Here is a 23,178-nt window from a genome sequence, read left to right as displayed (position 1 = left end):
AAAAAGTCTTTATGACTTCTGCAGTATCCAAACAGTTCATCCTTGGTGTCCTTTAAACCCGTGTTTGCAGATGACGGACAGATCGGATTGTTGCATTGCACAGCCTGGCTTTCTGTTAGATCACTGCACTTTAAAAAACTCGTCCCTGCAACGGAGGCTAAGTTCTTCCGTGAGCAGAGTGAGTACAAGGCGCCAGTCTGTATTAATCACTAGAGGTAAGCTACCAGGCCATTACTAGCACTTTCTGCCAAGGTAGTAACAGGGAAATAACAGCTGTTTGTATAAGGAAACTAGGAGCTCATTTGCACAGTTACTGGAGGGGATGGGGAGATTAATGCATGTTGTCATTTCTACAAGTTTAATTTGACTTGTGCTAAAATAGCATCAATACCCATTGCCCCTTGCCATTCATTTCTCCTGAATGCTGATTAATTTACTCTCATTTCACCCTGAATGCTGCCAGGCAGTAATGACTTGTAGCCATCTGGCCGTCCTATTTTATCTTCCCCGCTGCCCCTAAAAAGAAGCAGAGATGGGGACATTCTTTTCATGGGCATCCATCCAGCTGCTCAGAGTTCCCAGTCCTCCTTTTGGGGAACGCAGGGTAGATGGCTGTGCCGACAGTGGATTCCTGAACGGGCACACAGTTTTTGTGTTGGAGCTGGAAAGCAAAAGCCTCCTAATTTCAGAATTGGCGGGGGTGCGGTGGGGGGGTGGGTAAGGGGAGAGGGGGGTGGCCTACGAAGGGATAGATCACAGAGCCTATATATCAGTTAACAATTAAGTTTCGTAAAAGAGATTTATAAAGTACAGCTACTGTTACCGAGTGATATTTTGTAGATATATAATAATACAAAGTACGCAGAGATAGGGCTCTTTACAGGCATATAAAGCTATATTGTTAATATTGTCTTAACTCCTAGAAGAACAGGAAACCATCTGGTCTCAGTAATTGCTTCCAAATATAATTTATTTTCTTTCTATGATATTTTCAGAATAATCAGACATATTACCTCATTATGGGTAAAAGAATAATAAATTAGACTGACAAAATTTGATTCTGTTTCAAGGATACTATTTTTAAAAAATCAAATTTAGTGAGGTATAGCTTACATATAATAAGTTCTGCCCATGTAAGACTTACATGGGCAGAACTTATTATATGTCAAAAATGAACTTATTATATGTTAAAAAAAGAACTTATTATATGTCAAAAAATGTGTTTTTGACACATTTGTATACTCATACAATCACCACCATAGTCAAGCTATAGAATATTTTTACGAGGCCCCCAAATTGTCTTTGTGCCCCTTCCCAGTCAATTTTTCCCACCCTCAGCACCAGGTGACATCTGACATTCTGTCAATGTAGATTAAATTAGCTTTTTCTAGAATTTCATAAAAGTGGAATCTTAACATTATATATACTTTTTAAAAAGATTTTATTTATTTATTTTAGAGAGAGAAAGAGAGAGCACACATAAGCGAGGCAGGGTGTATGGAGGAGGGAGAGGGACAAGCAGACTCCATGCTGAGCCGGAGGAGAGCTCAATCTCACAACCCGGAGATCATGAGCTAAGCTGAAATCAGGAGTCAGATGCTCAACCAACTGAGCCACCCAGGCATGCCGGTATGTATACTTTTGCATCCTACTCTTTTTTTATAAAATTTAATTTAATTTTATTTTTTTTGATTTTTTTGATGTTTTTTTGATGTTTTTTTGATGTTTGAAATTCACTCTTTATGCACCATACCCAGCGCTCCATGCAATCCGTGCATCCTACTCTGTTGCTTAGCATAATTCATCTATGCTGTTGCATTTTTCAATTGCTGAATACTATCTCACTTTCACTCCATATCCTTCCATATCACCATAGATGTGCCATAATTTGTTCATCCATTCATCTGTGGATAATGGACATTCGATTTCTAGTTTCTAGCTATTATGAATAAATTTGTGTACAAGGCTTTGCATGGAAATATATTTTAATTTCTCTTGAGTAAAAACTTAGGAATAGAACTGCTGGGTCTTATGGTAAATGTACATTTAACTTTGTAACCAACTATTGAACAGCTTTCTAAAATGATTACACCATTTCACAATCCCACCAGCAATGGATGAGGAGGATTCCAGATGTTCCACATCCTCACCAACACTTGGTCTTGTTATCTTTTAAAAATTGTATCATGTCAGTGGTATATAGTGGCATTTCACTGAGCATCTAATTTGAATTTCCTTGTGTTTTAAAATGTAGGTTTTATTGTTATTTAGGTATGGCAAGGCCAACAGATCAAGAGATCACTGCCACTAGAGTCAGCAAGGACCCAAAATATTAAGACATCAAAAATATAGAATAAAAAGACATGATGAATACACCTGATGACTAATGATATTGGCCATCTTATCATGCATGTATTGGCCATTCATACAGCTTCCTTTGTAAAGTGTTCAATTTTTTTTGCCTTTTCTAAAAAAAAAAAATTATTGCTTTCTTACTGAGTTCTAATTAATATAAATTTTTAATCTAAGTTCTTTATCAAATACTCATATTGCAAATATTTTCTCTCAATCCATGGGAAAGAATTTAATTTTCTTTTGCTTTTCTCAAAAATGTCTTTCAAGGAGCTTAAGTTTAAATTTTGATGATGTTATCAATTTTTTCTTTTATGGTTCATGCCTTTTGTGTTTTATTGAAGAAATTTTGGCCTATCCCAATATCATGAAGATATTCTTCTGTTTTTTTTTTCCTATAATTTTAAATATTAATTTTAAATAGTACAGTTAGGTCTGTAGTACATTTTGAGTTAACTTTCTGTATTGATTTAAGTAAGGGTCAAGGTTCTTTTTTGCCCCCCAACAACACTTGCTCAAAAGACTTTCCTTTCCCCATTGAATTAAATTGGCATATTAATTTTTTTTTTAAATTTTTATTTATTTGACAGAGATCACAAGTAGGCAGAGAGGCAGGCAGAGAGAGAGAGAGAGGAGGAAGCAGGCTCCCTGCTAAGCAGACAGCCCGATGTGGGGCTCGATCCCAGGACCCTGGGATCATGACCTGAGCTGAAGGCAGAGGCTTTAACCCACTGAGCCACCCAGGTGCCCCGGCATATTAATTTTTATTGAAAATCAACTGGCCACCTATGTAGGGGTCTATTTCTGAATTCTCTATTCTGTTGCATTGATGTGTAGGTCTGTCCTTCAGTGCTTGTATGACATTCTTTTGTTTACTGTAGCTTTATAGGAAGTCTTAAAATAAGAAAGTGTGTCATCCAACTTGGAATTGTTTGGTTATTTAAAGTCCTTTTCTTTTCTAAGTAATTTTACAATCAGATTTATAAAAACAAACAAACAAAAAACCTGTTGGGAGTTTGACTGGATTGTGTTGAATCTATGACTCACTTTAGAGAGAATGAGAGTCTTAATAGCATTGACTTCTAATTCGTAAATATGGTCTATGTTTCCATTTACTTAGGCCTTTGTAATGTTCTCTCAGGAATCTTTTGTAGTTTTGTGAATACAGGTTTGCACATATTTTGTTGAATTTACTTCTAAGTGTTTCATATTTGGCATGCAATTATTTTTTTTTTTTAAAGATTTTGTTTATTTGACAGAGATCACAAGTAGGCAGAGAGGCAGGCAGAGAGAGAAGGGGAAGCAGACTCCCTGCTGAGCAGAGAGCCCGATGTGGGGCTCGATCCCAGGACCCTGGGGTCATGATCTGAGCCGAAGGCAGAGGCTTTAACCCACTGAACCACCCAGATGCCCCTTGGCATGCAATTATAAATGCAATTTAAATTTTTTCATTTCCCGTTGTGTGTTTCTAGTATATAGAAATACAATTAATTTTTGTATATTGATTCTGTATTTCAAGAACTTTCCAAGCTTGCTTTTAAGTTTTAAGGGCTTTTTGGGTAAATTCCTTAGGGGGTTTGTGTGTCATGTATACATAAGGAATTTTACTTCTTTTTTTCCAATCTGCAGGCTTTTTATTTCTTTTTCTTGTCTAACTGCACTGTTTAGAACCTTTAGTACAGTGTTGAACTCTGTAAAAGTAAAAGAATGGACAATTACTCTTTTTTTAGAGGTTATTCTGCCTATTTTCAGGGGTTTCAATCTTGCATGCAGATTTATATTTGGTAAAAGACTCAAGGGGATTCCTGTGCAGTTTTTTTTTTAATTTCTTTTCAGCATAACAGAATTCATTGTTTTTGCACCACACCCAGTGCTCCATGCAATATGTGCCCTCCTTAATACCCACCACCTGGCTCCTGCAACCTCCCACCCCCCGCCCCTTCAAAACCCTCAGATTGTTTTTCAGAGTCCATAGATTTTTGCGATTGTTTTTCTGCTTCTGTTGGGGACTCTGCCCTACAAATTCTAGCTGCTTTGTCCTCCCCAATTTCCTGTTCCTTGCTTCTAAACTGAGCAAGATTCTCAAGCTGAACTTGTATTCCCCCTTCCTGTTCTACAGTCTAGAGATTGTCAAAAATCCTGGGTAATAGTAGGAAACACCTTATTTTTTTTACCCTATTCTTAAGGATCATAGTCCTGTACTCCCTTGTGCCTGAAAATCGTTGTTTCTGTTTTTTATCTAGTTTTCTAGTTGTTTACAACAGAAGGGTAATTCTGGAGTTTGTTATTCCTTTATGGTTACAAATAGATACTGTCTGGGGCACCTGGGTGGCTCAGTTGGTTGGGCATCTGCCTTCAGCTAAGGTCATGATCCCAGGGTCCTGGGATAAAGTCCCACATTGGGCTTCCTGCTCAGTGGGGAGTCTGCTTCTCCCTCTGCCCTCCCCTCCTATTTGTGCTCTCTCTCCTGTCAAGTAGATAAATAAAACCTTTAAAAAAAAAGAAATAGATGCACTCTAATATTTAAGTATTTACTGGTTGGTGATGATGATGATGATGATAATGATGATGATGATGATATTTGCTGTGTGACTCAGCCAGTTTTGCTTTGGGAAGAAAAGGGAAGTTTTAACCAGTAGTTTTTAACTTATCTCATATCAGACTTATTTGAGAGCTCCTAAAACACAACTATGTTTAGGTTACTTGCCCAGAAATTCTGATTTAAATGGCATTTATATGTTTTTAAAGCCTTCAGATTTACTCTCAAGACTCTACAGAGCTTGTCAATAAGTGTTCCATGACATGCTGGTGAGGCCAAGATGGCTTACAGGTGTCCTACGTTACAGATCTCTTCACCCCTGCGGGCAGCCAGTCCTATCCAGATCCCTCATTCCAGTAGGAGTCAGCACCCTCAGTTTACCCCAGCATGCCACACAGACACTATCTTTTCCTGATTGTGCTGTGACTGTGGGTCATTGAGCTTTAAAAGTTAATCCTCCTTCAGATTCCCTCATCTTCGTATCCCAGCTCAGATGTTGCCAAACCTTTTTCTGACCTCTCAGGGTCATCCTTCCTCCTTCCTGCCCATTCCCATTGCAACACACATATAGCTCTGTGACAGTCACGTTTGAGTTTTAAGTCTGTTTCTAGTTAAGATTTTAATCCCTGGAGGATGGGGCTGGTTTCTTCATTTTTATTTTTTTTTTAAGAAACTTTTTTAAAGAAGATTTTATTTATTTATTTGACACAGAGAAAGAGATCACAAGTAGGCAGAGAGGCAGGCAGAGAGAGAGGGGGAAGCAGGCTCCCTGCTGAGCAGAGAGCCCGATGTGGGGCTCGATCCCAGGACCCTGAGATCATGACCTGAGCCTCAGGCAGCGGCTTAACTCACTGAGCCATCCAGGCACCCCTGGGGCTGGTTTCTTTAATCATCTCTTCCTACTATCAAGCAAAGTGTTTTGTACTTTGTATTTACTATATTTAGGTGGGCCATTCTGGAGTTTAATGTTGGAAAGTATTCTGTGACCAAAAATATTTTCTGTTCTATTGAAAATCTATTCTGTGTTTTCAGGGTGCCTGGGTGGCACAGTTGGTTAAGCATCTAAACTCTCGGGTTTGGCTCAGGTTGTGATTTCAGGGTCATGAGATCGAGACCCCTGTCATGCTCTGCACTCAGTGTGGAGTCTGCTTAAGACTGTCCCTCTCTCAGGTGCCTGGGTGACTCAGTGGGTTAAGCATCAGCCTTCTGCTCAGGTCATGATCCTAGGGTCCTGGGATCCAGTCCACATCAGGCACAAGTAGTAGGAAGCCTGATTCTCCCTCTTCTTGAACTCCCCCTGCTTTTGCACTCTCTTTCTCTCCGTCAAATAAATAAGATCTTTAAAAAAAATGTGTCCCCTCTTTCTGCACCTCCCCGCTGCACCTTATCTCTCTAAAATAAATAAACAGAACTTTAAAAAAAAATAAGTATGTTTTCAGATTTTCCATAAGTCAGTCGGGTGGGAGAAGAATTTTGTATTATGTTACCCTGTATTTTGTATTACGTTATTTACAGTGGGGCTTGAATTCATTTCAGGTTTCTAATCTTTTTTCACAATTAATTTTGTCCTTTAGGGAAAAGAATTTGGTGGTGCCTTTCTACCTTTAAGCATTTGTACTTCAGAAATGAAATTGTTTGATTTTGATGAATTTTTCTATTTATACCATTTCAGCTTTTAAATTCAGAAATCTTTTTAGGTTAGATTATTATTTTTAAATTAAGCAATAAATAAATTGGATGGGAAATGAATTTCTATAAGGATAATGTGGAAGAAAATGCAAATGTTAATTGCTACTATTATTGGCAATATCTGTTTGGTTACATAACACCAAGCTTCATATGTTTACTCAATTCTTCTTTTAGATTAATGTTGCCATGAGAAGAGTCACTCTGTCTGATATAATGCCTTTGCATAAATTAGGAAAATGCACCTCTTCTGGGCATGGCTTAGGAAACAGAACAGGGGTGAGATTATAACCTCACTTTTTATTTTTTTATTTTTTAAATTTACAACCTCACTCACTTATCTCCCGAGTCAGGAATCCTCATATAAGGCATGATTTGTACAACCTGACATAGTGGCTCTATGATGATTTCTTTACTTTTAGGACAACTGTTTGTTTCTATACAATTTGGCATATTTCCAGGAAGTAAAAACAGATTTGATACCCTCCATTGTGTATAAGACACATGAGTATGAATTGTAAAATTATGTTGGAGAGAGAAATTAAAGAGCATTCAATAGAGTTATCTAAATCTCAGTTGTGTGATTGCTCCTCTGCGTGGTGGCCGGCGGGGAGCGGGGGCTCAAAGGAAATTAAAGGTAGAAAATAAGGGAAATGAGGTTCTCCTTCCATGACTCACATAGTAAGACAGCAGTGAGGGGATAGGAGCCAGGACACTGCAAATCTTTGGCTAATGTCTTTCATTAATGGCACGTTTGGGTTGGCTAAAACACAAAGGAAACACCACATTTGCCAGGTAGATGAATATGTACCTGTTCACCGCTGGCCACAAAGAGAAAGGCAGAGGCTGTCAACTGTCAGTGAGGAAGAGCCAAGGACAATGCCAGGTAGCGCCAGAGTTGTAGTAGGAAAGGACCACACATGGAATCCGTCTGTGACCTTCTTACTCTGAAATCTTGCATTCCTCACCAGCCACGAAATATAATTTTGGTGGGATAAATGTATCACTTATCCATTGACCACGTACTTGACGATTTTGGAGTCCTTCTCAAATTGCATGTGCAGGCAGAAATGGAACACTAACATTTCCTGAATAGCCTTATTTGTTCTTCAGTATCTTAGATGCTTTCTCATACACTGTCTCACAACAATCCTAAGTGGTTCCATTTGACCTAAAGAGGAGGATGTTGTAACACGCGGAAATGACGGGTTGACTGTTCTTATAGATTTTGTTCAATGGCAGTAAAGAATCTCAGTGTTGATTGTGTTTTCTGGTTGCAAATCACAGGGAGTGGAAGCTGGTCTTGAATGAATGACCTCAATCATTAGTGCTTGTGTTTCTTTTTCTCCATCTACAGGTCCTGGTTCTGTTTTCTCTCCCCTCGCTGATTTTCTTGATCCGTTTTGCCCCATCCTCCCTTGCTTTTGGTTAACATCGTGTATCAGGAACCTGCTGTTTCCCCAAGTCCTCAGACCTCATTTATTGTATCTTGCTCTCTTCCAATCAGGGCCTCATCAGAGGCACACGCTGCTCTCTGGGGTTCTTACTGAATGGGCTACAATCAAGGACATTAAGAGAGATGTACTCTGCAATTATTTTGCATATTTTTCCATTTTGTTTCTTAAAGGGGAAATATCTTCACAGAAAAACAGGAGTCTCCATCTCATCCTGTCTCCTGGTTTATTATTCTTGTAAAAACCCAGTGTGGGGTAATGAATGCTCATTTGCAAGATTGAGTGAACAAGGGATGGGAAGAATACTATTTGCTGTAATGATTGATTTAATCTATATTGAAGAAATAGAATAAATATAAGGTGCTGCTCAGCTCATACAGATGATGGAAGACCCAGTCTATAAGCCTAAAGGCCCTGAAATCTTAAGGAGTGCTTATTTGGGTTTGGGACCTGGCTGAGCTGCTCAGACCTGTACTGGACCTCCAGCGGCTGACTCTATAGATTTATATACAAATACTCCCAGGGCAAAGTCATCAATTTCAACTCATGATCTTGAAAACTGTGGGAAATTCAACATTAGGAGATTATTTAAAATAGTTATCTCTGGTTCTCTGTCAAAGCTGATCTGCCACCTTCTCTCTCTCTCTCTCTTTTTTTTTTTTGTTTTTTTTTTTTTTTTTTTTTTTTTTTTGCTTGTTTAATTTTAGATCTTTGTGTATCCAAGTTCCAAAGGTGAGACCTCTGTTCTTGAGAAACAGACAAACAATTTGAGTACAAAATGTTAAAAAGGTATTACACAAAGTATAATCGGAAGGGGCCTATTCACCAAGACTTTTTATTTTCCATAGTTCTGATGCTTTGACATCTTGAGGCTTTGCTGACCCTGGGAAGACTGCATTTCCCAGAGCTAGCCAGTTCCCAGAGATGGTAAACAAATTGCCCAATGAGGAACATATCTTTCACAAGCAAACTAACTGATTCAGAACCCACCCACCCCACCAACTCCTCTGTGGGGCAATCTCCCTCAAGGGCTAGTTTTCCTCTGCCCTGATCATTCCAGGGTCAGACTCCAGACAACCAAAGACAACCCCTGCACACCCAGCACCTGTTGAAATTATTCAAACTAACCAATCCTAAACTGGCTTGCCTTGTCTCGGCTTGCCTTTCCTGCAGAAACCAAAAGATGAGGCTTCTGCCCATGTGTTTTCCTTACTCCCTCTGTTTCCTGACTGACAGTGGTGCCTCCCCATGTGGCCCTTTGCTGCACTGCCTGCCTCCTCCCCTGGAGAAATGTGAATAATAAGTTATCTTTTCAGTGGCAATCATCTCCTGATCCTGGGCCTTGCCTGAATAATAATAAACCTGCATTTTGGAATAAGGGCCTAGAAGCTTGGAGAAAGCATCCCCAAGGCAATCCAGGGTTTGAAAGGAACTTGAGCGAGGGTGGCTGTCATGTGGTCATGGAGATGTGGGGGAGGGAAACAGAGGAGTCCAGTCAGAGGGAACAGCCCATCTGAAAGTAAGAGGGTGGTGTGTTTAGGGAGTGCGGTCTACCCTGGGTGCGATGTGGGCAGGGGAGAGAGATGAAGATGGAAAGATTGGTTGTGTTAGGTTATCAAGGGTCTTGTCAGGCCTGCTCAGGAGTTGGATTCCATCCTATCTGAAGAGAAAGTTCAATGGCACTGGTAAACACAGGGATTAATGAGCACTAAAGACCTGTCAGGCCATTAGGAATAGTATTTAAATCTCCACAGTCTTCCCTCTATTGTCTGGTGCCCTATTATATGTTCTGGCTTCAGAAAAAGACTTTCCCCCAAAGAGTAAGTGGATTAAAAGTGCCTGTAAGGCTACTATAGCACATTATTTGAGTGCCTTCTGATTTTTCCTTTACTTGTCTCCCGTTGAATTTGGAAAATCATGACAACCATTTACATGATTAAAGTTAATTAGAAAGATGGATTAAAAAGTGTTTACATCTTGATAACCTTAACTCTTGCACGAGACACTATATGCTTCCTTTCTTTTTCCCCTTCTATTTCTCATTTTCCTTTTTTCTCCTGGTCCCTCACCCTGAAAATATTTATTTTACTCCCATTTTCATTTGCTTTAAAGAAAATTGTGTATCTTTTGAGGTATAAACCATCTTAGTTGATTATATTTGATGAGCTTAATAATACCTTCCAAGCCAAAAACATTTCACAGCCAAGAGGAAAAGGTTTTGATTGTCTTCATGACAAAAATTTAGGACTGTCTGCTCTTACAAGTATAGCATTGGGTGCTATGACCAGAAAAAGAAAGATCGATGAATAATGATCATGGTTTGCCTATAGGAGGGAGAATAAACAACAGAATAATTTAATTCTCACTATCACCTTGTCTTATTAAAAGCTGTCCTGGCTGAGGAAGGAAGGGCCTATCAGGGTCTTTGTTCTAGTGTGCAGATAAAATGACATACTGCATTATTCACACCAGTGCTGAAAATTGATTTTATTTCTCTTACTTGCTGAATTCCAGACTAATGAGATTTGAGTGTTATTCAAGCACAACTATTGTCACATAGCTGTACAATTACCAAAGCTAGACTCCTTTATAAAAAAAACAAGTGGTATACTGTTCTTTAATATTTGACACATTTTTCTTTCTCTGCTCACTTTTCCTTAATCTTCTCCCAATTATGTTCTCTGTCTTCATCAATAGTATGCCTAATCAGTAAGAAGAATTTTCCCCGTAAGAGAAAAAAAAGTGAGGCATTAAATGTTGATATTACAAATGTGGGGAGACCAATGTTTTCCACCTGAAAGATTAGTAAGGATTAATTCCTTTCTGTTTTAGAATGAATTAGGCTAATATAGCACAAGCCTCCTGTAGTATTTTCTGGTGTTTACAGATATTCTATTTAAGTGCAAAAATACAGTCAGTGGCATAGCGACTGACAGTGGCCTAGACATTTGGGATGTCCTAAGCAAAAGAGTCTTTGGGGCATTTTAGTCTTTTGTTAATTGCAGAATATCAGCTCTCCGGCTTGATTGCCAGTTTCTCTCCATCTCGTTCCAACTCATTCTCAACAGCAGTGGTACACTTTCTCTTTGCAGGACCGCAGCTGTATGGATCCTTTACCTTTGTCATGTGTGGCTTGCTGACTTTCTGCAGAGCTGGGGTTTGACTAAAATAAAGAATTCTGCACAAGATCAGAAAGGCATCGAAGGCCAGCACTGTGTTTTGAGATTCTTCAAATACACATACCTTGTCTAGTACACAGGTCATGTAATGTGTAGTGAAGGTGGGTGTCATGGTTGATAATCCTGGTAGATTAGGGGACCTTGCAGAAGACCTATGGTCCACTGATATTTGAGGTTAATCTTGGGGTTGTTGGACTCTTCAACTTTATAGGGCTACTCCAAGGTAACTAGATATTTGACAAAAAAGATTTTTTTAAATACATTTTTTAAAATTCCAGTATAGTTAGTATACAGTGTTATATTCATTTTTATGTGTGCAATATAGTAATCCAACAATACTATCTATCAGTGCTCATCATACATGCACTCTTAATCCCCATCCCCTATATCACCCAACCCTCCCCCCACCTCCCTTCTGGTAACCATCAGTTTGTTCTCTACAGTTAAGTGTCTGTTTCTTGGTTTTTCTCTCTCTCCTTTTTTTTTTTTTTTTTCCTTTGCTTGTTTCTTAAATTCCACATATGAGTGAGATCATATGGTATTTGTATTTCTCTGACTGGTGAATTTCATTCTGCATTATATTCTTTAGCCCCATGTTGTTGCATAATGGCCAGATTTCATCCTTCTTTATTGTTGAATATTCTACTATATATGTATATACACATATACATATCACATTTTCCTTGTCCATTCATCTTTCATTGGATACTTGGGCTGCTTCCACAATTTGTCTGTTATAAATAATGCTGCAATGAACCTAGGGGTGCATGTATCCTTTCGAATTAGTGTTTTTGTATTTCTTGGGTAAATACCCATTAGTGCAATTACTGGATCATAGGATAGTTCTTTTTTTTTTTTTTCCCCCTTTTTTTAGGAATCTCCATACTGTTCTTCATAGTGGCTGTACCACATTATGTACCACATTATGTACCGCATTCCCATGAACAGTGCATGAGGGTTCCTGTCTGCCCACATCTTCTCCAACACTTGTTGTGTCTTGTGTTTTTTACCTTAGCTATTCTGACAGGTATGAATAGCTCATTTTGATATCTCATTGTGGTTTTGATTTATATTTTCCTGATGATGAGTGATGTTGAGTATCTTTTCATGTGTCTTTTGGCCATGTGTCTGGCCATCCCAGACACCCTGACATCTGGATGTCTTCTTTGGAAAAATGCCCATTTATGTCTTCTGCTGATTTTTAAAATTGCATTATTTGTTTTTTGGATGGTGTGTTGTGTCAGTTCTTTAAATATTTTGGATACTAACCCTTTATCAGATATGTCATTTGAAAATATCTTCTCCTGTAGGTTGCCTTTTAGTTTTGTTGATTGTTTCCTTCACTGTGCAGAAGCTTTTTTTTTTTTATTTTGATGAAGTTCCAATAGTTGATTTTTGCTTTTGTTTCCCTTACTTCAGGAGACAGATCTAGAAAAAAGTGACTGAGTCTGATGTCAGAGAAATTACTTCTTGTGCTCTCTTCTGGGATTCTTATAGTTTTAGGTGTCAAATTTAGGTCTTTAATCATTTTGAGTCTATATTTGTGTATGGTATAAGAAAGTGGTCCAGCTTTTTTTTCTTTTCTTTTTTTTGCATGTAGCTGTCCACTTCTCCCAACACCATTTGTTGAAGAGACTGTCACAAAACTCTTGAAGCAAACTTTCAAGATCATCTAGTTCAACCCCATTATAGTAAAGATGAGGTTATTATGAGCTAGGGTGACTGCTCTCTTGGTGTTGCTCTGGTCATTAATACAATCTTTCTTTCTCTTTGCATCTTTCTTGCTCTTTCATCAATTCATTCACTCCATAAACATTTTCTGAATGCCTGTTCTGTGCTAATCACTAATGTGTTAAAGAAGAGGATCAGGATTCCTGGTTCAATCAGTCAGTTAAGCATCTGTCTTCAGCTCAGGTCATGATCCCAGGGTCCTGGGATGGAGTTCACCATTGGACTGCTTGCTCACCATTGGACTGCTTGCTTCTCCCTCTGCCTGCTGCTCTCTCTACTTGTCCTCTCTCTCTCTGACAAACAAATGAATAAAATCTTAAAAAAAAAGAAAAGAAATGAAGAGACAGATAATTTTTCTCCCATACTGTGAATCTAAAAAAAAGGAAATGAGAGAGAAACAATTTAATTATTTTAATTATATACTGCTTTGAAATTTTCTAAATATTTTTGGGGTAACTGGGTGGCTCAGTAAGTTGTCTGACTCTTGATTTCAGCACAGGTCATGATCTCAGGGTTATTGAGCCCCACATTGGGCTCTGCTCAGCATAGGGTCTGTTTGTCCTTCTCCCTCTGCTCCTCTCCCAACTCATGTGTGTGTTTTTTCTCTCTCAAATAAATAAATAAATAAAATATTTTTAAAAATTCCTGAGTATTTTTATATAACTTATCCAATTTAACCATGAGAAACAAGTTTTGGTTATGAGCACTAAACTTTTGCTATTTCTTTAGACCTGACTATGAGAGAGACTTCTCTGAATGACGGATCCATGTCAGTAAGCATCCTTCTGTGTAAGAATAACCTAGGAACAATCATTGTGATAGGGAAAAACTGTACTCTAAGATGGCCAACTAAACCAGCAAGGGAGTTCCAGTCTTTGTCTCAAAGCCCTTCCGGGTTCATTCCTACCCCGTTTCCCACACGCGCCAAAAGTACCAAGTATGCGGAAGTAGAAGGGTATAAGTTTCCCTCCCTGCTGGTGCTTGGGGCTCAGACCTTTGAAGAACAACGTTCTCTGAGCCCACTGGTGTTAAATAAACCTCCTATCCTCCAAAGTCTCTGAGTGCCGCTTGGTTCTTCTACCAGGATCCAGTCCAGGTTCTGTAATATTTGGTTCCCTGACCTGGAAACCCAACCGTGCTGGCCCATTGTTGCCACCCATTTGGGGCAATGTCAGGGCAGTGACAGAACATGGGATCATAAGGGAGAAAGTACACCCTGCCTAATTTTCGGCAGTCTCCCACCTGGTCACCTCAGGCCAGCCCACCCTGCTGTTCCCACATGGACTCAAAGGAGACTTGGCAGGTGAGGACCCGGTCCCGATGTTGGATTTCAGTAAGGCCTGGGGTCCCAGGACCCAGTCAGGCCCACCTGTGAGGGTGGAAAGGGAAACTGATCACCTCCCAGAGACCTCTTAGGGGGTCTCACAGGTAGGGCTTCTCAGGGCGGAGGGGGAGGTCCTTCAGGTCAGGAACCCCCCGTAAGGGGGGACAGGAAGGAATTTCTGAAAGGAATTCCACAAGTCAGGACCTCCTGTGGGGGAGGAACTATAATAACTTTGGTGTGAATGCATGAGTGAATGTGCAGTTTGACCTGGCTTCAGGTGGACTGATTCTGTGGCTCCACGGGTGGGCCCCCTTAGGGTCCCCAGAAACCTATGGAGTCCAAGTGGTCCTAACATGCTTCTCTGGTGACCTCATAGGGTCTAAGGTGAGCCCCTTTGGGGTGCCAGTCTGTGGTTTATACAGATTCACTAAGGCTAAGAGGCACCCAGGTGTCCTCTGGGATGGTGGACAGGCAGGCATCTGACTGGTATCTCCTTTGGAGGGACACCACCCTTCCTTTGTCTTCATGCCAACGACACAGGGAGGGAACACACAGGGTGGCCAAGAGAGGCCCCTGCTCATCATGGGTAGAAGCTCTTCAAAACCCACAGTCTTAGACTGTCTGCTCAAAATTTTAAGAGGCGATTCTCAGGAGACTATGGGATGAAAACATCTGGAAAATTAGGCACATTATGTGAATTAGAATGGGCCACCTTTGGGTTCTACTGGCCCTCTGAGGGGCCCTACGACATTCCCACTGTCTAGGTCATTTACAAAATTATGGTCGGGACTCCCAGACACCCTGACCAATTCCCACATATTGATTCTTGGCTTCAGATAGCCCAAACTCTGCCCCCATGGGTCTGATTCTGTGTTAATAGGAAGGACCAAAGTAGGACATTTGTAACCCAAGTGAAAGAGCCCAAAGGCTGTAAGGAAGCAAAGTCTATCAGGGAAGCTCTGCCTGGGGGGCATCAGGGGCAGCAAGGCAGATGAGCTCTGGACAAGGATGAACCCATCAGAAAGTGTGGGGACCACAGTCCTCTGACCCAGGGCTTAAAGCTGAGCTGTTGGAGGACAGTGCTCCTGCTTCTTGTAAGTGGCATATGTAGGGAGACACCCAACTTAGCAGCTCTGACAGCCCAAAGGAAACTTGATCCAGACAGAAACAGGATGTAAAATAACAGGAGCTCTCATATTTACCTTTAAGAGAAAGTGGGGGAGACTCCTGGGTGGCTCAGTCGGTTAAGCGTCTGCCTTCCACTCTGGTGAAGATCCCAGGTGTCCTTCAGAATGGAGACTTAAAGGAATATTCCTGAGCGGCTGCCAAAAATCCTTTGTTTTGGGAAAATTCTCTGTCTTCTCTGGCCCAATATGGATTGTCTATGCCCCCCGCTTGTTGGTAGGAAAACATGGCATCTGCTCCCGTGGAGCTGGTGATCTCCTGAACTGGGAACCCTTTCTCTGCCCTCTGCAGCACTTTGTATCTTCTGCCTCCCCATCCCCCTTTTCCTGTTTCTGAACCACCTTGGGTGCAGCCTGCATTACTGGCTTCTAGACCATCCTCAGTGCCTCAGGCACCATGGCTCCTCCCTTCACTGTCAAGTGAAGCAGAGCACCCCCAGGACCTAGCACTACCCACTCCAGATTTCCCCACGTGTCTCAGGTGAAAATTGACCATGGGGAAGATCCTGAGGGAACATAATTCAGCATTTAAACTAGGTTTATTGGTTTAGTTCAGACAGATGTGTCTTTTAAGTTATCAGTGGTAAACGTGAAACTTTTATCCTATAAAGGTTTACTGAAGGTCAAATCACCTCGTGTTACCTCTGTTGGGTTGTTAGTAAAAAGATGACTAAAATGGTTAATTTTCTCATTAAAGTTTTCATGGGTAATTGTTAAAGTAGCTTTCAAAGTCTTTGGTAACCCTGAAACTTTAAAGTTTTGGTTGGATGACAAATGGAATTAAATTTGTTGGACATCTAGTCTTTTCCAAATGGATTAAAGTGTTAAAGCATTGATTACCGGACATAGGTTTGTGCTTGTGACTTACTGCAAAGAACTAAGGCTATTTAAATCTGTTGGTAAATATGTTTTGTGCTTAACTGATTCAGATTTTCCATTTAAAAATTCTGGTGTAACAGTTCACAATTGGTTACTCCTTAGTCTTCACGGGAGATTAAGGCTCTAAAGAGTGCAAAATTCTGCTACCTGTAACTAAGACTGATGGAAATAAGGGAATCAACTCTGCATGTGGAAAAGTAGGAGATATGTAAGAAAGATAAGGAATGGGAATGCATTTTGTTGAAGGTAAGAGAAGGTAATCTTGTCCTAAATGAGGTGGTTGTTTGGAAAGAAATGGCTTGGGACAAAACCTGAATAAAAAGGAAAGTTGTAGAAGGTTTGTGAGGGGAAATCTTTGGAAATGAATTTTAGGTGTGGTCAGGATGGACTAAGATTGAAACGAATTCTAAAAAGACACTAGTATAGAAAGTTGGTTTTCTCTCTGTTCAAAAAGACAAAGTATTCTCAATTGTTGGTCTGCTCTTGATAAAAAAATCACAAATAGTTGTTTTCTCTCTGCCTGCTTAGAAAAACCAGTTTCTATATCTTGAGTTTGTCAGGTCTTTAACATCCCTAATGCTATATAGGTATGAGCTTTCAAACTTTCTAAGGTTTTAACAAACTTCCCCAAGATTTAAATCATGAACAAAGTCTTGTTGACTAATCAGGCTTGCTTGTTCGGTATGTAACATTCTGGTTCTGGCTATTGAAGTGTTTCGTATCCAGAATAACTGAGTTTCCTCGTCAATCATCTCATAGTGAACTCTCCTATCAGATCATTAACTATGTCTAATCTTTGTCATTTATAATTGTTCTAATTCTCTTGCAAAGTGAGTTTTATCTTCAAAGAGATTTATATAACGGACTTTTAGGACAGATACAGGTATTCAGTATATTAAAAATCCTAAAATTGAAATGAGTAAGAACTTCTAGAACTAAGAAGCTGCATTCAGACTGAACAAGAATCAGTAACATGGTACTAAATGAGCTAAAAAGATGATTATAGTTTTGTGATCCTTGTTTGAAAAACATTGCTGGATCCTTAATGTTCACTCTTCCTGATTAAGGAAATGTAAGATTTCTATGACCTACAGAAACATGATAAAATAATCGTTAGCATTCAACTTTTCTCTCTATCTGAACCCTCTGAAACTCAAAAGGTCTAGTAAGTATACCTACTTCCATGACAATCTTAGTCATTTGCATAAGTTCAGTAAGAATCTGTTCTCCTTGTAACAAGACACCATTGGAAACATTGGTTATTTTACCAAGGCTTTGACTGGAATGTCATATTTGAGCAAGACATGCATAGACTCAGATATGACCAGACAACTTTAAGGAGCTAAAGGTGACTTTGTGAAACTTGGAGCCATAAAGCCCCTTGGAACTGTTGGCCTGATACCTTGTTTACAGAGGTCTCAGGAACCTCACCAGGTGAGTAAAGAATGTCACTTCCTGGCAGGTACAGGAACCTCAGGTTATTTTGGGAACCTCATGAAGAGGAATCTGCCCAAATCTTAGAGGTATTGCAGGCATATCTGATGGCAAGTACGTGGCTTAGGACATGGCTTGGCTTCTGGCCTGGAGAGGCTACTAAAAGTTCAACCTAGAGATTCCTTATAAAGTTCCAGCAAAGCAGATTTTAAAAGATCTATATGATCACTCACTGTTCTTGCTGAGCTTATGTAAATAATTAGGCCAGGTTGGTTAGAACTGGACTTGTTTCTTAAGTAAATTAGTCCTGATTTGGCTAACTCTGGAAATGAGGTTTATTTTAGAGAGAAAAATTGTTTAAATAATACCCACCTTTGTGGATGTTAAATTCTAGATTTGATTGTCTTTAAATGTTTGTTGTTTACCTAAGCTAGACAACTTGAGGTAAACTTCAGGGAAATTACCACACAAGTCATATATAGACAATCTTCTTGCTTATTATTCTGTGGATATAATAATAACAGGACCCCATGGCACATGTTTGAACAACTGGAAAAATGGGACTGATTCCCCAACAATTGTGTAACTTATCACCTTGACCAGTTCTGTGTGGCTGGGATAGTGAAATCATTCCCTAAAATCCAGAGCATACCCCACACCATAGGGTTAACTATGGACTTGTAGAGATAATGGATAATACCACTTTCTTTATGATTGGTTGGGTAATGAACTTTGAGTTAGCCTTATCTCCTGAGACAAGTTTTCTCCCACTTGCCAGTGATCTTTTGTAATTAGAATGTTAACTCTTTACTTCAGAGAAAGAGCTTAATGGTATTTTTCAGTTATACTTATCCTAGAAGCCACTTCTATTGAGGTACAATTGTAAACAAAGGCTTTCTAAGCATACAACACTGCTCCTGGTAAAAAGAGCCTCAAAGCTCATTATGGGACAGCCCCTCACTGTAATGACTTCACATCAAGTCCAGAGTGTCTTAGAAACCAAAGGCCATCAGTGGATGATGGAGGCCAACATATTAAATACCAGGCTACACTGATAGATATGCCTGAAATAATACCTAAAACCTATCAGACTTTAAATCCAGCTACCCTTATGCCTGGACCTGAACGTCACACTTCTATAGAGCATGACTGTTGGAGGTCATTGATATTGTTTATTCTAGTCAACTGGATTCAAAAGATTGCTGCAGCTATAATTCATCTCAAAAGCTCTATGGCAGGTCACCCCCTGTAGTAAATAGGCTTAGAGGAGTCCTCGAACAGATTGGAAACTTAGAAGTGTCCCAACACCTCCAAGTCCTGGGAAAAACTCAAAGGTGCATATCCTGAGAAACTTCAGAAAGGACCCCCTCAAATCATTGTGGACAGGGCCCCACACTGTTGTCCTAACCACCCCTACTGCCCTTAGGGTCTTAGTTGTCACCGAATGGGTCCACTGTTCTAGAGTAAAGAAGGCTCTCACCAGTTGGATGAATCACACCAGTGGAAAGCCTAACCAGATCCTACAGACATGCTCTGGCTCCACCTTTGATGAGACCCCACCAACTGGTGGACATCTGTTCACTGTGGTCCCTGGCTATTGATGACATGACACTTACCCTCACCTCAGGAGCTGGACTTTACATTGCTGCCCTTCTGACTGAACTTTCTCCCAGAAACTTGTTATTGTTATTGCTTATTGGGCAGCCTTAGGAACCTTAAGATGGATTGCTAAGTTCATAGAAAACACACTGTTACCATGCGAGCCACTGCTCAAATACTAGCCTTACAGGGCCCATCGTAATAGATGATAATGATGCCCTCTAAACTAGGTGTTTATAGGGGCATCCAAGTGGGGAATGATAGGGGAAAACTGTACTCTAAGATGGCCAACCAAACCAGCAAGGGTATTCCAGTCCCTGTCTCAAAGCCCTTCCGGGTTCTTTCCTATCCTGTTTCCCACGTGCGCCAAAAGTACCAAGTATGAGGAAGTAGAAGGGTATAAATTTCCCTCCCTGCTGGTGCTTGGGGCTCAGACCTTTGGAGAACAACCTCCTCTGAGCCCACTGGTGTTAAATAAACCCCCAATCCTCCAAAGTCTCTGACTGCTGCTTGGTTCTTCGGCCAGGATCCAGTCCAGGTTCCGTAACAATTGATCTGGCTCACCAAATAGCATTTGAAACCATAAAGACCAGTAGAATGGAATACATGTTTCTTTTCTGGTACCAACCAGACTTGTAAATACTGAGGCAGTGTGAGCTAATCCTCCCAAATCAGTTGAGCATGGATGGATGAAATACGTTAATTGTCATGGATTTATCTCTGAGGATGGTCTTTTAGTTTCCAAGGTTTAACTGCAATGCAAATCACCCAGATGGGCAAACAATGGCTGATCACACCTATCAGTAAAGCCAGCTTTACTCCTGGGTACTTTAAATATCCAGTCCACTCACTGCCCAAAATGAATTCTCTGCCTAGCCTTAGAATCTCAGGACTAAAGCTTTTAGGGTGTCAGGGAGCGAATCATGATATGTACCTCATTGCTTGTAAACAGTGATTAGACGATATAATTATAACCTACTTGGAGATGTTCCATGGCAATGACTACAGCCAATGGTGAATGTTATCTGAGGATTAACTTCCCAATTTCTTGGGCAGAGGAGCTTGACCAGAAATAGGGTTAAAAGGTATATTGTGTTTGCTTATCTCCCAGATTCCTTTTACTGCGGTTTGAAGGAGCTTACAATTTAGTAAGGAGACAAGTTACTTTAATGCATGGAGTGTTTTTGCTAAAGGAGGGTCACTTTTCGTAGCTGATGGGTTGAGAAGATATCTGAAACTTTTTGAAGCATCAGATCTGATTTAGTCCCAAAGGATGCATGAGAGTTGGTCAGGTAAAAGATGAGGGCAAGAGCGTCCTAAGCAGAAGAAACAAGGGGAGCAAAATCGTGGAGGCACAAAACAGGAAAGTGGTTGTAGGGGACTATAATTTGTGTCTTCCTCAATTTCTTTCATGAGTACTTTATAGTTTTCTGTGTATAGATTCTTAGTCTCTTTGGTTAGGTTTATTCCTAGGTATCTTATAGTTTTGGGTACAATTGTAAATGGGATTGACTCCTTAATTTCTCTTTCTTCTGTCTTGTTGTTGGTGTAGAGAAATGCAACTGATTTCTGTGCATTGATTTTATATCCTGACACTTTACTGAATTCCTGTACAAGTGCTAGCAGTTTTGGACTATAATTTGGAGTTAATAAAGTGGAAAATGCAAGGCAAGGAGTACTAGATGAGGCCAGAGAGGTAACTATGTATTATCATGAAGAACCCATAGCAATAGACCTAGCTAATGATGTCCTGGATTGCGTTCGATTGTGGAAATAGGAATAGAGGAGATCACTTCTGGATATGGTGACCATGCTTTCCAATTCACAGTGGTTGTCAGCAGTTCAGCTAGGAAAAAAAAATGTAGATCAGAATATGCCACTTCCAAACATGCCATTTTGCCATAAGATTATTTTGAGCTGAAGACAATTGAGAAACAAATGCCAAAAAAGCTCTCCATTCTCCCCTTCCATTTGCCTAAAAGCAGAACATTAATTTCCATTTGTAATGGGGTCTCCCACTCCCATACCAGGAAAGGAAAGGCAACTCTTAGATGCTTAATCACCAGAAACAACTCTAGACTCTTGGTAGCCATTAAAACATTTTTTGATGTTTGGTACTACTGTGTGACTACATAATTTTTGTATGGGATTTTATTTTATTATTTTTAGTTTTTTTTAATGTTTCAAGTTTTTATTCAAATTCTAGTTAGTTAACATGTAGTGTAATACTAGTTTCAGGAGTAGAATTTAGTGTTTCATCACTTTCATATAATACCTAATGCTCATCACACGTGCCCTACTTAATACCCATCCCCCAAGTAATCCATCCCCCCACTTTGCTCCCCTCTAGTAACCCTCAGTTTGTTCTCTATAGTTAAGAGTCTCTTTTATGGTTTCCCTCTCCCTCTTTCCCTTTATTTTCCCCCTATGTTCATCTGTTTTGTTTCTTAAATTCTACATATGATGAAATCATATGGTATTTGTCTTTCTCTGACTGACTTACTTCACTTAGCATAATACACTCTAGGTCCATTCACATCATTGCAAATGGCAAGATTTCATTCTGTTTGACAGCTGAGTAATATTCCCCAAGCAGGGAGCCTGACACAGGGCTTGATCCCATGACCCTGAGATCATGACCTGAGCTGAAGGCAGATGCTTAGTTGGCTGGCCACCCAGGTGCCCCTTCTTCCCATTTCTTAACTGGGTTATTTGGTTTTGGGTGTTGAGTTTGATAAGTTCTTTATATATTTTGGATACTAACCCTTCATCAGATATGTCACTTTCAAATATGTCCTTCCATTCTGTAGGCTGCCTTTTAGTTTTGTTGATTGTTTCCTTTGTTGTGCAGAAGATTTTTATCTTGATGAATTCTTAATAGTTCATTTTTGCTTTTGTTTCCCTTGCCTCTGGCAACAGGTCTAGTAAGAGGTTCTACAAAGAGGTTGTTGCCCATGTTATCCTCCTTTCAATGGTTTCCTGTCCCGCATTTAGGTCTTTCATCCCTTTTGAATTTATTTTTGTGTATGGTGTAAGAAAGTGATCCAGTTTCATTCTTCTTCATGTTGTGGTCCAGTTTTCCCAACACCATTTGTTGAAAAGACATTCTTTTTCCCATTAGATTTTCTTTCCTGTTTCTTTGAGGATTAGTTGGCCATTGTTAGCAAATTTCATATATGCTGTATTAGTATTAGTGCTAGTCACCATGTTGTACATTATATCCCAGGACTTATTTATTTTATAACTGGAAGCAAAATGTTACCTTAAGACCATTAAACTGGGGCACCTGGGTGGCTCAGTGGGTTAAAGCCTCTGCCTTCGGCTCGGGTCATGATCCCAGGGTCCTGGGATCGAGCCCCGTATCTGGCTCTCTGCTCAGCGGGGAGCCTGCTTCCCTTCCTCTCTCTGCCTGCCTCTCTGCCTACTTGTGATCTCTCTCTGTCCAATAAATAGATAAAATCTTTAAAAAAAAAAGACCATTAAACCTGCTTTGGAAATACAGCTCTAGGCTATGTAGCCATGAAGGAAATACCATGCAGAATATACCTGAGCTGGCCATTTCAGGTGTAAGAGGTTGACTCTCCTGAGACCTACAGCTAAAAATCTTGTTCTGACGTAGGAGTTTTCTGCTTATAATTATGTTGTTTAGAGACAAGAGATCTTTACTTAATTTGAAGTAGAAAACTACAAGAAGGGTTTCTTTTTAAGGTGGGCATTTTGCATAAGGAGTTTGACCTTGTTGTACAATATTACTCTTCCCCTTGTTCCCCAGCTAATGACTCTCCTTTGGGAGAATAGGGCAGTCCTGTCTCTCTGG

Source organism: Enhydra lutris, unplaced genomic scaffold, assembly GCF_002288905.1.
Source record: "Enhydra lutris kenyoni isolate GAN:26980312 unplaced genomic scaffold, ASM228890v2 scaffoldscaffold17, whole genome shotgun sequence".
Classification (NCBI taxonomy): Eukaryota; Metazoa; Chordata; class Mammalia; order Carnivora; family Mustelidae; genus Enhydra; species Enhydra lutris.
The sequence above is the reverse complement of the archived record's forward strand: the minus strand, read 5'-3'. Positions refer to the sequence as shown.